At 43.5% G+C, this 13,964-nt stretch overlaps 1 long non-coding RNA gene across 1 annotated transcript; it reads left to right on the top strand.

Moving 5' to 3' along the window:
• The first annotated feature begins 3,790 nt into the window (after positions 1 to 3,790).
• Positions 3,791 to 11,460, top strand: LOC143508906 (uncharacterized). Its single transcript, XR_013129531.1, has 3 exons — positions 3,791 to 3,888; positions 11,175 to 11,271; positions 11,371 to 11,460. It is a non-coding gene; the product is annotated as an uncharacterized LOC143508906 (long non-coding RNA).
• Positions 11,461 to 13,964: the final 2,504 nt, after the last annotated feature.

Consider the following 13,964-nt stretch of genomic DNA (forward strand, 5'->3'; position numbering starts at 1 on the left):
TGTCACTTAAAGGGCAAGACTCGCCGTGAGGAGTAGTAGTCGCTACAGTATCTCCTGACATTACGTTTGTGTAGCTGCGCGGTATTATTTGTACATTTATTTGTAAACGTAATACAAGCTAACTGTTCAGTCAGACAGCTTGTGAAACGAAATACCATTACAATTTCAAGCATTTTAAAGTAGGCGACGTTAGTCAAAATTCCAGCACTTTTCAAACGTGGAACACAAAGCAACATTAAAATTCTTCAGGTAAATGTTCCTTCCCCTGTTTTTGAGGGGTGTTTCTTTATACTACCACATATCGTTACGGGAGGACACTGCAAAAAATGACTTGTAAAACGTGCTCGCGCTTTCACAGGGTCGCGCGCAGCGTGGGGAGTCGAGCGCTACGGTCAGACGCAAAAGTAGAACTGAGCCAAGAAGAAAGCAAAAATATATATTTTTACTAGGGAAAATAAAAATAGTAACGCACAGTTATTTGGATAAGTAACTTTAATCTGATTACTGGACTGGAAATAGTAGCGCGTTATATTACTCGTTACCGAAAAAAGTGGTAAGATTAGAGTAACGCGTTACTAAGTAACGCGTTACTGACATCACTGTTCCCGGATCCTGTTCCGGCAGGATACGGCTCAAATTAAGCCCTGATTACACCCCTTCTCCATTATCAACATTACCAACATACCCCTTCTCTATCACCAACATTATCAGTAAACATTACCATTTTAATTGTGTACTTATAGTAGCAAAGTTGCCAACTCTCACGCATTGAGCGTGAGACACGCATTTGACCGTCTTCACACGCTCTCACGCCACACTTCCGATTTCACACGCCGAAAAAAATCTAGTTTATTTACCTCTGATCTACATCTATGATTCAATGAGTTACTAGTTCGCTCTGGCGCCAACCACCGGCGATCGATCTATTGCGATATAATACTTAATTTGTGTCCATTTACATCCCCCCGTCAACATTTTACGTTCGCCATTCAATAAATAAAAATAATGAATAACATACGTGGAACGATGCACAAAGTAAACGAGGTATGTGTAAATTAAGCGCAACAACGTGTCTCTTGAACACTTGTGAGTTATTATGCATATTTTCAAGTACCACACAGTTATTCTCGAATGAAGAAGTAGTGGGTTGGCGCACGAGAGCGCATTAGAGGGTGGAGTTGGATGTGGGCGGGGTTGGATGTCCAACTCCGCCTTCCTGCAGGCTGCAGCGAGACATACTTGGAGATTGAGACGCCGGAGACGCAGCACTGCCCTCTAGTGGTTACTGGAATTACAACTGCAGCATTTTGACTACAACAAACCGAAATAATATTAAGTAAGTTTATCCGCAATGAGGGATTCCAAATGTGATTAACAATATCCATATTTAGTTTGTGATATAAACGCACAGTTGCCACATCTTTGAAGGTGTGGTAATCACTTAAATAAGCAGCACACAGTACTTTGTCAAACCAGGGAACGAGGATGCAGTGAATGCAGCAGAGGAGACGTGGTCATTTCACACAGTTAAACATCACTGCACAAGTTCATTGTTGAAAAAGACCCTCCCCGATTCAGACACAGCCAAAATGTTTAGTTGTGGCTGAACTAAGACCGGGGCTTGTTGACGGAGTTCTGGCACCTCGTTCTGTAGAAGTGGCGCACGAAGCGCTCAGAAACATGCTGTGGTGTAACTGATGGAGTAATAACGGTGCGGTGAAAATCTTCCCCATAATTATTCATCATAATTATTCAGTATTTAGGGTGGTGTGCAGAGTAAACTAATTCAAGTACAAGATACACCAAACGAGACTGCAACCACCATCGCATTACCTAGTGGAAACATTGGCAAAAAAACAATTTGGCTTCCAAATGCGTCGCATTTAGCGGCGACAATTGCAACACAAATTTTGGTGGAACCCGTGGTGACAACGTGGGAAGTATGGAGCCTGTTAGCACATTTGAAGAGAATGCTTCAAAACAAAACATTCATTGTCGTCGGTTGCCCAGCGCATATTTTTAAAAACTGCGTCCATCACGGGGCAGACAGACTTGATGTGGACATTGAGAATATAATTTTTATAATCTACCAGTACTTCCACATTTACACTGCGAGTCCTTCAAAGAGTACTGCGATCTTGTGGATGTTGAATATGAGGATGCTGTCACACAGCAAGACCAGGTGGCGCTCTCTGCAGATGTTCCCTGCTTTAAAAGCATTCTTCTCGTCTGAGGAAGAGCCACCCATGATGATCAAGGGATTTTTTGAAAACCCAATTAGTGAGATATACTTGTGGCACATGCACTCACTCATGTCTGAGTGCATGCATCCACAATATTCTTATTGAATGGAAGAACAACAATTTCATGTCGCTCAAAGTTAAGGGACTGCTGGCCGAAAATCGCAGAGAAGAAGAGGGCTGTGACAAGTTCATAGCTGATGTGCTCGGCATGTAGGGGAGACTGGGGTAAGTTGAGCCAAAGGGTAAGTTGAGCCACCCCTTGTTGCTAGGAAACGGTAAAAACAATTGATCACGTGACCAAATATTTAGGAGGAAACCACAATTTCATGAATTCTGTGAAGGTAAAAACCACATAGATAAACTGGTTAGACTTTTTTTTCCTAAAAAAAACAATTTTCCACTTGAAAGTGAATTTAGTCTATCATACGTTTCCTGAGAATTGGGTTTAGACTAAAATAGATCATTTTAAATTTGTTTGACCTACAACATGAGGCCATGAACCTAGCCTAAAAGTGCACCATTTTAGCTGTGGGGACTAATAAAATCAAAATGGTAGCTCTGGGGTAAGTTGAGCCATACACTTAATAAGTGTATTTTGGCTCTATATCTTATTTATTAAATCAAGATTCTGCATTTTGTATGATTACAGAGTAGACATCATGCCTCGAGAATATAAGCGCAACACAAGCAAGGGAACCACCACTGATGTTCTTGAAAGAGCCACCAGTGAAGCTCCGCTGTTGAGGAACATGAAGAGGTGTCTATGGAAGCTGAAGCAGAGGAAGATGAAGATTATTTGGTGGTGAGTAAGTCCTACACTGATTAGTCACAAGCAGAAAACTTACTAAACCAAGGAAAATAACTTTTCTTATTTTTCCCCATACACAAAAGCTACATTTGCTTTAGTGAAAACTACAAACTTAAAAGACCATGTTTATTGTAAGGCCTTTTTTAAAACATGCACCAACATTACTGTATGCACTAAGCAAAACAATTACATACACCAAATCAAATAAACATCTTTTTTGGGCTACACATTATATCGGTTTAGCATCAATAATGTAATGTTTTTTCGGTGTACCAGGAGCAGTGGAGACAGTTTAATAATAGCCTGACCCTGCACATTGGCCAGAAAAGTTGACAGACTTTTTGTTCAAAAAAGCGTTGTTCAATTGTACACAAAAACACTGGACATGGACTCAGTGATCACAAGATTTGCAGAAGCCAAAGCTCGCAGGGTCAGACTGTAGAATGTACACAAGGCCTCTCAGCTATACACAGCTGATGTCAGATGATTCAACTTCAAATGAGAGAGAATGAGACTTGAAAAGAAAGTTTTAAAAGTTCAAAATTCAGAAAGTTCAAAAACAATAGAAACTTGGAAAAGACAAGAACAAGAAGAACAGACTAGTAAGACAGGCAAAAGGAGAGAATGAAACCTTATAATGGGGAAGGAAAAACAGGGATACAGACAGTGAAAAGAAAGAGAGGGACAAAGAGAAGGTAATTGTAAAAAAACATTGACTTGGATATTTATTTATAATGCTCCATGATTCACCTGGTGTTGATTTTTGTCGTAGTGAGAAGACAACAAGGGAAAAGACGGATGAAACACTGTGTTGAGGCTTTTGAGAAGACGACAATGGTAGGACTTTGTGTGTTTATAACTGCTTTCTGTCTCGCTCACACACACACACATATACATATTCAGCTTTGCCACTCACTCACTCACACACTCACACACTGCGATGACTGTCTCTCACTCACACACACACACACACACACACACACACACACACACACATATACATATTCAGCTTTGCCACTCACTCACTCACTCACACACTACATTTCACATGTAGGGGAGACCGGGGTAAGTTGAGCCACGGGGTAAGTTGAGCCACCCACTGTTTCTAAAAAACGGTACACAAATGTGACCATGTAACCCCATTCAAAGGTGGGTGGGGCCATTTCCTTACACATGTGAAGAGGAGAACCACATGTCAAACAAGGTGAGGAAGATATTTATAAAAATGTGTTTTTAAGCTCTTTTTGTAAATTCCATGTGTGCCCATAATGAAGATGATTTAGAGAAGAAAAACATAGAACAACATGTAGACACATTAGGTTTCAATTCTTGGCTTTCTAAGCTATGATATGAATGCTAATCAAAATATTTTTGATTAGCATAATCCACTTTATTAGCACTTTTCTACACAATGGTGGCCACGGGGTAAGTTGAGCCATTAGATATGGGGTAAGTTGAGCCACTGGCTGTAATATTGTAGGGTCTATATCTAGCTGTCTACCTATCCCCCTCTCTATCAATCTATCTATCCCAACAACCCATGATATATTGAATGGTTAATGGATATAATAGGCCTACTGATTTTTAGCCAGGTAAATTAATGAATTGTTTTTCTTGTTGTAGGCCTACTGTTTTTAAGTCCCCTATCACATCTAACACCCCATGATATATTGAATAGTTAATGGATATGTAATAGGCCACTGATTTTTAGCCAAGTAAATTAATGAATAAGTTGTTCTTGTTGTAGGCTTACTGTTTTTAAGTCCCCTATCCCATCCAAGACCCCATGACCATGATATTGGATGGTTGATGTATATAATAGGCCTACTGATTTTTAGCCAGGTAAATTAATGAATAAGTTGTTCTTGTTGTAGGCCTAGGCCTACTGTTGTTATATCTAACATTGAATAGCTGCCATTCCCTCTGTACATCTACCCATCCCTCTGTATTCCATCTACCCATCCCTCTGTACATCTACCCATCCCTCTATATTTCATCTACCCATCCCTCTGTACATCTACCCATCCCTCTGTATTCCATCTACCCATCCCTCTGTACATCTACCCATCCCTCTGTATTCCATCTACCCATCTCGATCCCCTCTCTGTTCTTCCCTTCACTACAACAACCACAATAGACACCCCCACTTGATTTATATTCACTTGATTCGAGGTAAAAATTTGAGGAGGAGAATTTGAGGTCAATTTCACTTGAACTGATTGTTGTTTTTCTAATAAAGTTTTTCACCTTGTTAACCTGACATTCTTTTGTGCTGGCTCAATTTACCCCGCATAGTGGCTCAACTTACCCCGTGCACGGGGTAAGTTGAGCCGCTTGAAAAATTTTTTTTAAGAGGCAATATCTCTCTAAGCATTAAAGCTTATCAATTGGTTTTTGCTCAGATAGTAGCAGTACACTTTGAACTTTGGTATGGTGTGTTAACTGGATGCGAAAATGGCTTCAACATGTAGCTATGATGAAAAATGTAAAAAGTGGCTCAACTTACCCCGGTCTCCCCTACTTGTTTCATTAAAACATGGCTCTGAATAATAAACATATCATTTTTGCAAATGCTGGAGCAATCAGAAACTGATTTTACTGTGAAGAGTTAAGACCATTGTTAGTGGCAGTGCATTATTGGTTTATTGCCATTCTTTAATCTCAGTTTAAAGCAAGGGTATTGGGATGGTTATTTGGTTTATATGTGTGTGTTTCAAGAATGAGGGCCCCTTGTTTATATTTTGCCTAGGGCCCCAAAATGGCTAGATCCGCCACTGGTGACGAGATATCGCGAGACGTAACTCAGCGAGATTTCTAATCGCGTTAAAAATCTGTCTCGCGAGATTTGTGATCCAGCAAGCAGCCAGAATGACGTCGGAAAATACAGGTATTACTATTGAAGATGCCTCCGCCACTTTCAAATCATTTTGGGTACCCGGCGGAAATGATAAATGGCGAGAGTGACTGATAAGACGCGGACCATATACAAACACTGTATGAAAATAATGCCGTACACCGCGACTAATACGAGCACGATGCAGAGACATTTACATTATTTCGCGCGGTGCGCGGAGGAGCAGTGGCAGCATAGTGGAGTGTAGTGGAGTGTTGTGTACGATAAGCTGAGGCAGCGCGATCGCTCTTCAGATGGTGTGTGTTTCAAGAATGAGGGCCCCTTGTTTATATTTTGCCTAGGGCCCCAAAATGGCTACATTTGAGTTGGGATACCACGGGAGTTACAAGTCAACACTAAGAATCGATCGCGATATAATACTCAATTTGTCTCCATTTAACACTCGCCACCGCCCCCCCCCCCCCCCCCCCCCCCCGACAGCTTACAATCGCCAACGCCACCCCCCCCCCCCCCTTTGGGCAACAACTTTGGGCTAGTTTAGGCTTCTGAAGGGCGGGTTTTAGACTGACTTTGTGCGGGACATTTTTGTAGGACCTGGCAACCCTGCCCCGCTTATCGACGGGGTTAGAGACAGTATAGAAAAAAACGAACAATGTTCTCATGCGTAGAGCGTGAGAAAGAGCGATCGCGCTGCCTCAGCTTATCGTACACAACACTCCACAGTGCTGCCACTGCTCCTCCGCGCACCGCGCGAAATAAAAGAAAAGTAACTCTGATCCGTCGTTAACCGGACCCGTCGTTAAGAGGGAACTCACTGTATTATGTGCAAAACAAAAAGTTCTTCTCTGTCAATACAGAGTTCAAATGGTGCAAACAGAGCCTGCCCAAGTATGTCACTGAATTTGCTGCAACTACACTGCCATGTTCATTTTTAAGAATATTAGCGTCCCCACACTGCTCCCGATATCCTTCGCTGTCTCAACTTGCCAAAGCGCCGTTCTGTCCCAGCTACCTCTGTTCAAGTGAGATATGTTGATTTGAGTACTGAGCTGTGGTGCTGCTGTAAATGTGTCTGCATCGTGCTCGTATTAGTCGCGGTGTACGGCATTATTTTCATACAGTGTTTGTATATGGTCCGCGTCTTATCAGTCACTCTCTTGCCATTTATCATTTCCGCCGGGTACCCAAAACAATGTGAAAGTGGCGGAGGCATCTTCGATAGTAATACCTGTATTTTCCGACGTCATTCTGGCTGCTTGCTGGATCACAAATCCCGCGAGACAGATTTTTAACGCGACGAGAAATCTCGCTAAGTTACGTCTCGCGACACCCCTAATGACCGCGGTATGTTTTTTGTGAATCAAAGTCTTTGATGTTATGAATTGAATAATCTAAATGACGTCACAATACATGACGTTGTTAAATAGTAGAATTCCCTTTCTATAGTAACGACATAACACAACATAACCGAACGTATATAAGGCCGCACGGCAAGGCAGTCCACACCAGTAAGATATTTGTTGAGAAAGAGGAAACATTGTACCAATTAATACAGTTGGACTGCAGTATACAGACTGAGATGGAAAGTGAAAATCTGAGAAGTGGACAGGAACAAACAATGGATGACATACAGACGCTGAGTGAACGGGAGGAGATGTTCAATATGAGAATTGAGAATATAATATCTATGATGAAGAAAGCCACAGATCAAATAAAAACAGAGAAAATAAAAAACAGAGAGATGGTCAGTGAACACAAGAAGATAGAAAAGGAGTGGGCAAGAGAGAGAGAAGAAATGAAGAACAGACTTAAGGAACTGGAGGATGAAAAGAAGGTGAAGCAGCAAGAGTGGGAGAGGGAGAGAAAAACACTGACGGAATGTCAGAAAGACTTGGAGAAGATGAAGGCGCATGTAGAACGTCTTCTAAATCTTCTAGTAGAGCAAGAAATGAAGAGGATGAGGGGTGAAAGGAAGATAGATCAGAAAGAGTTGAGAAGGGATTCATGGCGCCTGAAGATGGAGCAAATGGTGGCTAGAGCGTTTGTGAAAAAACATGGAAAACCTGAGGGCTCTGAGAAGAGAACGCTGGGACGATGGTGGAAGAGTTGGAAGAACCCTGAGCACTGCAGGAGCCAGGAGAGCAGCGTCCAAGAGGACCAAGACAAAAGCTCAGCCAAACTCTCGTCCTGTCCCGGCAGAAGCAACCCAGAGAGTCAGAGCTCTGCAGACCGAGGGAAGGAGACGAGAAAGAAGAGCAGATGGCAAAAATGGTTCAAGCGCTGAAATGGAAGGTTAGTAAACGAACGTGTGCCCTAGAGAGATTATAAATAATATTATGGCATTTCATAATAATAATAATAATAATAATAATAATAATCAACATTTTATGAACTTATTCATTTTTGTTTTATTCACTGAAATTCAATGACAATACACCATGTACACACCATGACTAGCTTGCCGGAGCCTCATGCTAATCGCTGGCACGTGAGCTATGTATGTTTAAATAAACGGTTGTTTAAATTGATGTTCACGTACTCAACTAGTATTTTATATCTTTTCTTGCATGCTTCTACCCAAGACGATTCCATACAAGCGCCTAGGAGATGGTCTGGGTTGCCAGTGGATGTGCTGATACCCGGGTTGGATGTGCCATTGCCTCAGAGGACGTGCTGATACCAACTCCTACCAGAGTTTCACCATCTGCACTGAAGGGACTGTGACTACTTGGCCTGGAATGAGAACCATGAGCACTGCAGGAGCCATGAGAACATCGTCCAAGAGTTCACCTGCCGCTCATCACGCCTCCCCTTCGCATCTATTTAAGCTTCCCCCTCACTCTTCCGGGTTGTGAAGTATTGGTGCCATGCCACGTACCAAGCGTTCTCTCAGTGTTACTGCCTCCCGGTGTACCGACCTCTGCTCTCCTCCTAGACCTCGTCCCCCGCCTAGTCCCTCTGTACCGCCTGGCTTCTGTCTCACCGGCGTGACCCTGGAATGTCCTGACCACGATTACAACACTCCTGCACAACACACCTTGAACGGAGTAACTGACCAGTTTGATAGCTCTGTGATCATTGTTTCAATAAAGATGGCTATTATCCGCACTTGGATCCTTGGCTGCCTGATTAGTACATTACAGAAGGATTAGTAAACAAAGCTGCTTCTTTTAATGCCAAATCCATACCTGTCAAGTCTCCCGTTTTGGCCCGGAAACTACCGTAATTTACCCCTCTATTCCGTCGTCCTCCCGTATTAATATTTTCCCGTAAAATTCCCATATTGTAATAGAATATATATCTTAAAAGCATTCAAGTGCCTCTCCAAAATGAATTATGTCGCTAGCCTCGCGAGAATGTCAACCTGCAGAAGCCCGAGTGTCAGTTCTTGCGAGATTAGCGCTGACAGCGAGAACAACCAACCCGAAATACTAATCAGAGATGGATGAATGTAACGTGAGAGAAGGTGTTCCTACCAAAAATGAAGACTTCGTGTAAAATATAAGGGGTCCTGGACCTTGATTGGGCTGGTGGGAATGCTCGCAGCAACCAGCGGAAAATTTCCCTTATTTTTAAATCAAAAACTTGACAAGTATCTACTTTGCTGCCAGGGTACTCCTTTTCTAATGTAATTCATTCAATTCCATCTCATTACTCCTTTATTTAAATGTACGGAAGCCCTAAGAGGACGTACACTGCAACTTATTTTTAATTCGCTTTCCTCATTTTTTATTTTTTTAATAATCGTTTTCCCGAATTCCCGAGATAATTTTAACTCGTTATAACGAGAAAACAACAATAGTTTTCCAGAGATATTTTATTTGTTATTGTATGAAATTCCGATTCCCACTGCTGGTCTCACTCACATGGTAACTGTCGCGCTTTGATCCTCTTTCACCTTAGCGCAGCGTGTTCGTTGATTGCAAGAGAAAACACTACCAGTCTTGTCTTTTAACCTTTTATTAAAAGTAAATAAGAAAACAGCGATCTCTGGAGAGAATACACACAATCCTAACAACTCTACCCTGTAGCTCTGTGTGCAGGCCTCTACCTGAGACACTTTTCCTCCTGCACTATATAGTGTGTGCAGGTCTCTACCTGAGACACTTTTCCTCCTGCACTATATAGTGTGTGCAGGTCTCTACCTGAGACACTTTTCCTCCTGCACTATATAGTGTGTGCAGGTCTCTACCTGAGACACTTTTCCTCCTGCACTATATAGTGTGTGCAGGTCTCTACCTGAGACACTTTTCCTCCTGTACTATATAGTGTGTGCAGGTCTCTACCTGAGACACTTTTCCTCCTGTACTATATAGTGTGTGCAGGTCTCTACCTGAGACACTTTTCCTCCTGCACTATATAGTGTGTGCAGGTCTCTACCTGAGACACTTTTCCTCCTGCACTATATAGTGTGTGCAGGTCTCTACCTGAGACTCTTTTCCTCCTGCACTATATAGTGTGTGCAGGTCTCTACCTGAGACACTTTTCCTCCTGTACTATATAGTGTGTGCAGGTCTCTACCTGAGACACTTTTCCTCCTGCACTATATAGTGCAGGGGTGGCCAACTCGCGAGCCACATGCGGCTCTTTGCCTGGTTTCGTGCGGCTCCCCAGCCGGTCCGCGGGCTCACATGCACTTTTCCTCCTGTACTATATAGTGTGGCCTGGGTATGAGCCCCCCTCATAGGAGTTGCACGTACATTCCATATGTTAAACCTACAGCTTTTTCTCTCTTATTTTAGAAGCGAGGTCTTCGCTTGCTGAGCTTGTCAGATTGAGGCCACACGAACAGAGCCATCTTTGTGGTGTATAGTATCCTGTTTTAAACTGCTTTAACACTGCTTTAAAAATGAGAACATCCACTAAACATAGCTAGACAATAATCTTTGAACCTTTATTTGGCAAGTTAAATTGTGTTTTCTTAGCAGACTCTAACTGTATTTCCTACCAGAGGCTATTGTCTGGATAATTATCAGTATTAATTATCAATAGCATATTTCTTTGTTTCTTTGATTGGGTATTATTATTACAGGTTTAGGCATACACTGGTGTTTTAAAAGTCTTTGGAAAAGATGTACACACAGGTTAATTGATCCTGAATCATGTCTCCAGCATTTGTGTTCTAACTGAATTACTCAAATTCCCATATAAGATGTTGGAAAAAGACTTTAAACATTAAAAGAAAAAAAAACATCAAACATTAAGAGACTTACGGTTGGTTAAGCTTGAAGAGAGACAACAGAACATATCCAAGTATATACCCCAACAGTGGCATCAGCGCTGCTGTGATCAGAAGCTGAGGTGTCGTCACTGTCCAGACGGCCTCTCCTACCGTGACGCCGACCAGGATGCCAAGGATAATCAATGTAAGCAGCGCTACACTCATCCCCACCTGAAGGGGAAGACACCGATCGGTCCGGACTCATCGCTCACATCTTCCCTATGCTTTTGTTCGTGTCTTTCAGCCTTCTCCTTACCCTGCTGAAGAGCCTTGCGTGTTGGGGTGCGTAGTGTCTGATGCAGACGCCAGCGGCGCAGGGCAGCGTGGTCATGGCAAGAGCCGTGGCTATACCAGCGTAGGGTATGGCCACGGCCACGCCGGAGAAGCCCTGGTTGTAGACGTAGAGCAGCAGAGGCATCGTGCCCAGCGCCAGCAACGTGGAGAAGGTGGTCATCACGACGCTGTAACAGAAGGACACGGCCCAGAGATACAGCAGAACCACGAACACTCTGGGCGTATCAAGCGCTGGGATTTAACGCTCGCCGCTGGTTTCATTAGTAGGCTACATTAGTAACATGCCCGTTTTACAGTGTTTGGCAGATGCACCTGTCCTGTCCAGTGTGACCTATATACGGTGCAGAGGCGGTCTTTGCATTGAGGCGTGGCTAGGCAACTGCCTTGGGCCCCTCCCACTGCAGCCCACTGTAGGGCCCCCCTGACTAGCTGACTTTCTCGCATATTAATGTTGATGGGCCCCCTAGCTAAATTCGCCTTGAGCCCCCAAATTGCTAAGTCCGCTACTGAACTTACCCCATACACGGGGTAAGTTGTGCCACGAGACATCTTTTTTTTTGGACATGCTATATTATCGAAACAGTTATGTTTACACTCATTCTGTTTGTTTGGAGGGATGCACAACATCCTGAAATATTTGCAGATATGTTAGTTCACAACAAAACTATGACTGCCTTGATGTAGTGATCCTAAATATGAAAAATGGCTCATCTTACCCCAGTCTCCCCTACAGCTCATGTATCTGGAGAAGTGGATTTCCCAAATGAAAATATAGACACCCTACTAATTATATGACGTCCATTAGCACAGCTGCTTTCCCTGCTGTCTCACGACTGCAATAGACAAACACCTCATCAATCGAGTTAGTGGCTTTGGGGGAATAGATTAGGTTAATAATAAACGGACGAGTCGAATCTTGTGAAACTAAGGTCACAGCGCTAAGACAGTTAAACGGTGCAATAAGCTTAGTGAGTGGGATTTAGTTTTAAGTACCAGTTGATATCTGACTTCGGACTTTAACAAGGCTGTTAAAAGTTTGTTTATAAAACGGGCCCCGAGTCCTGAAGTTCATAACTTTGTCTAGCCTAAAAAACTGGGACCAACACAAGGTCCAGGAATGCCACGATCCACCGCCAGGGAGAAGCACCTGCACATAAAACACAAAATGCACACACACCCACACACACCAACACAAAACACAGACGCGCACTGCCCTGATCCCCCTTACAATGGGGGAGGGGTCTCCGCCTTAGCAGGGGAGTTCCACCTGCTCAGGAGAACTAGGGGTGGGCAATACTCTGAATTTTGGTATCGATACGATACCGATACGATACTGGTCAGTATCGCCGATATCGATACCGATACTTCCAAACCGTTGGGGGGGGGGGGGGGGGGGCGATACTTTTTACTTTAAATTATAATCCATTAATATAATAATTTATATAGTTTTGCTGATGCTGGTCCAGCGTGTCGCGTGCCAGTGATTATGCCTCGTGCCAATGGTGGCACGCGTGCCATAGGTTGCCGACCCCTGCTGTAGACGGTCAACCAGTTTCAGCTGTGGAAAATTCAATTAAAACAGACGAATACACCACAATTAAGCCAACTACAGGAAAGTCTGATGTATGGAAGTCATATTCCATTGTAATTAATGGAGAGGGAAATTGGCTTGTTGTGATTGATATCAGAAAGTGTTGGTGTACGTCACCTGACTGCATGTGTTTGGACTGTGGTAAGAAATGGGACAGCGCGATCCATCGCTATATTGCTGTTTTAATAAATACATAAGAAAATTTCAAGTACTAAATCTAATTAATTCAATTCATATTAGGATTGCGGGCGGGGGCGACAGAAATGTGTATGTGGCGGGCGGATGCGGGATTAAAACAAGCGATTTTTTGGCCGGTGCGGGCAGGAGCGGGCGGGAGCGGGACTAAAACAAGCAGGTGTGGGTGGGAGCGGGATTAAAACAAGCGATTTTTTGGCGGGAGCGGGATTAAAACAAGCGGGAGCGGGATTAAAAAAGCAGTCCCGCGCAGACTTCTAAACTGCAGCAGAAGAATCGATATTTTCGCCGTGGTATCGATCCGATACCGATCCTCACCTTTGTATCGATACTATCGATATAAATATCGATCCGCCCACCCCTAAGGAGAACCCCCCACGTTCCTGGTCAGGGTCTCCCTTAGGAGCGACGCCCTCCGTGCCACTCCCCGTGGCACAGGACCATCACTGGTCCACCCCCACACACACACTCAAGGGGGAGGAGCATGTGTGGAATTACACACAACAGTTCACAAGCACGCTAAAACAAAACACACAAAGACTAGACAAAAGCACGGTGCAAAACGGCAAACGGACAGGACCCACACATACGCGCTCTACACAAATAGTGGTGACGCGCCGCTCAAGTTCGCAATCGCTCCCCACATAAAACACTAGACACACGGGGGAGCGAGGCGACCGTGACGAGCGGCGACACCGTCACACACAACACATTCAACAAGTAACACAAGCGAGCGACGCACAACGTTCCATACTTCC

This window comes from Brachyhypopomus gauderio, chromosome 2 (genome assembly GCF_052324685.1).
Source record: "Brachyhypopomus gauderio isolate BG-103 chromosome 2, BGAUD_0.2, whole genome shotgun sequence".
Lineage (NCBI taxonomy): Eukaryota > Metazoa > Chordata > Actinopteri > Gymnotiformes > Hypopomidae > Brachyhypopomus > Brachyhypopomus gauderio.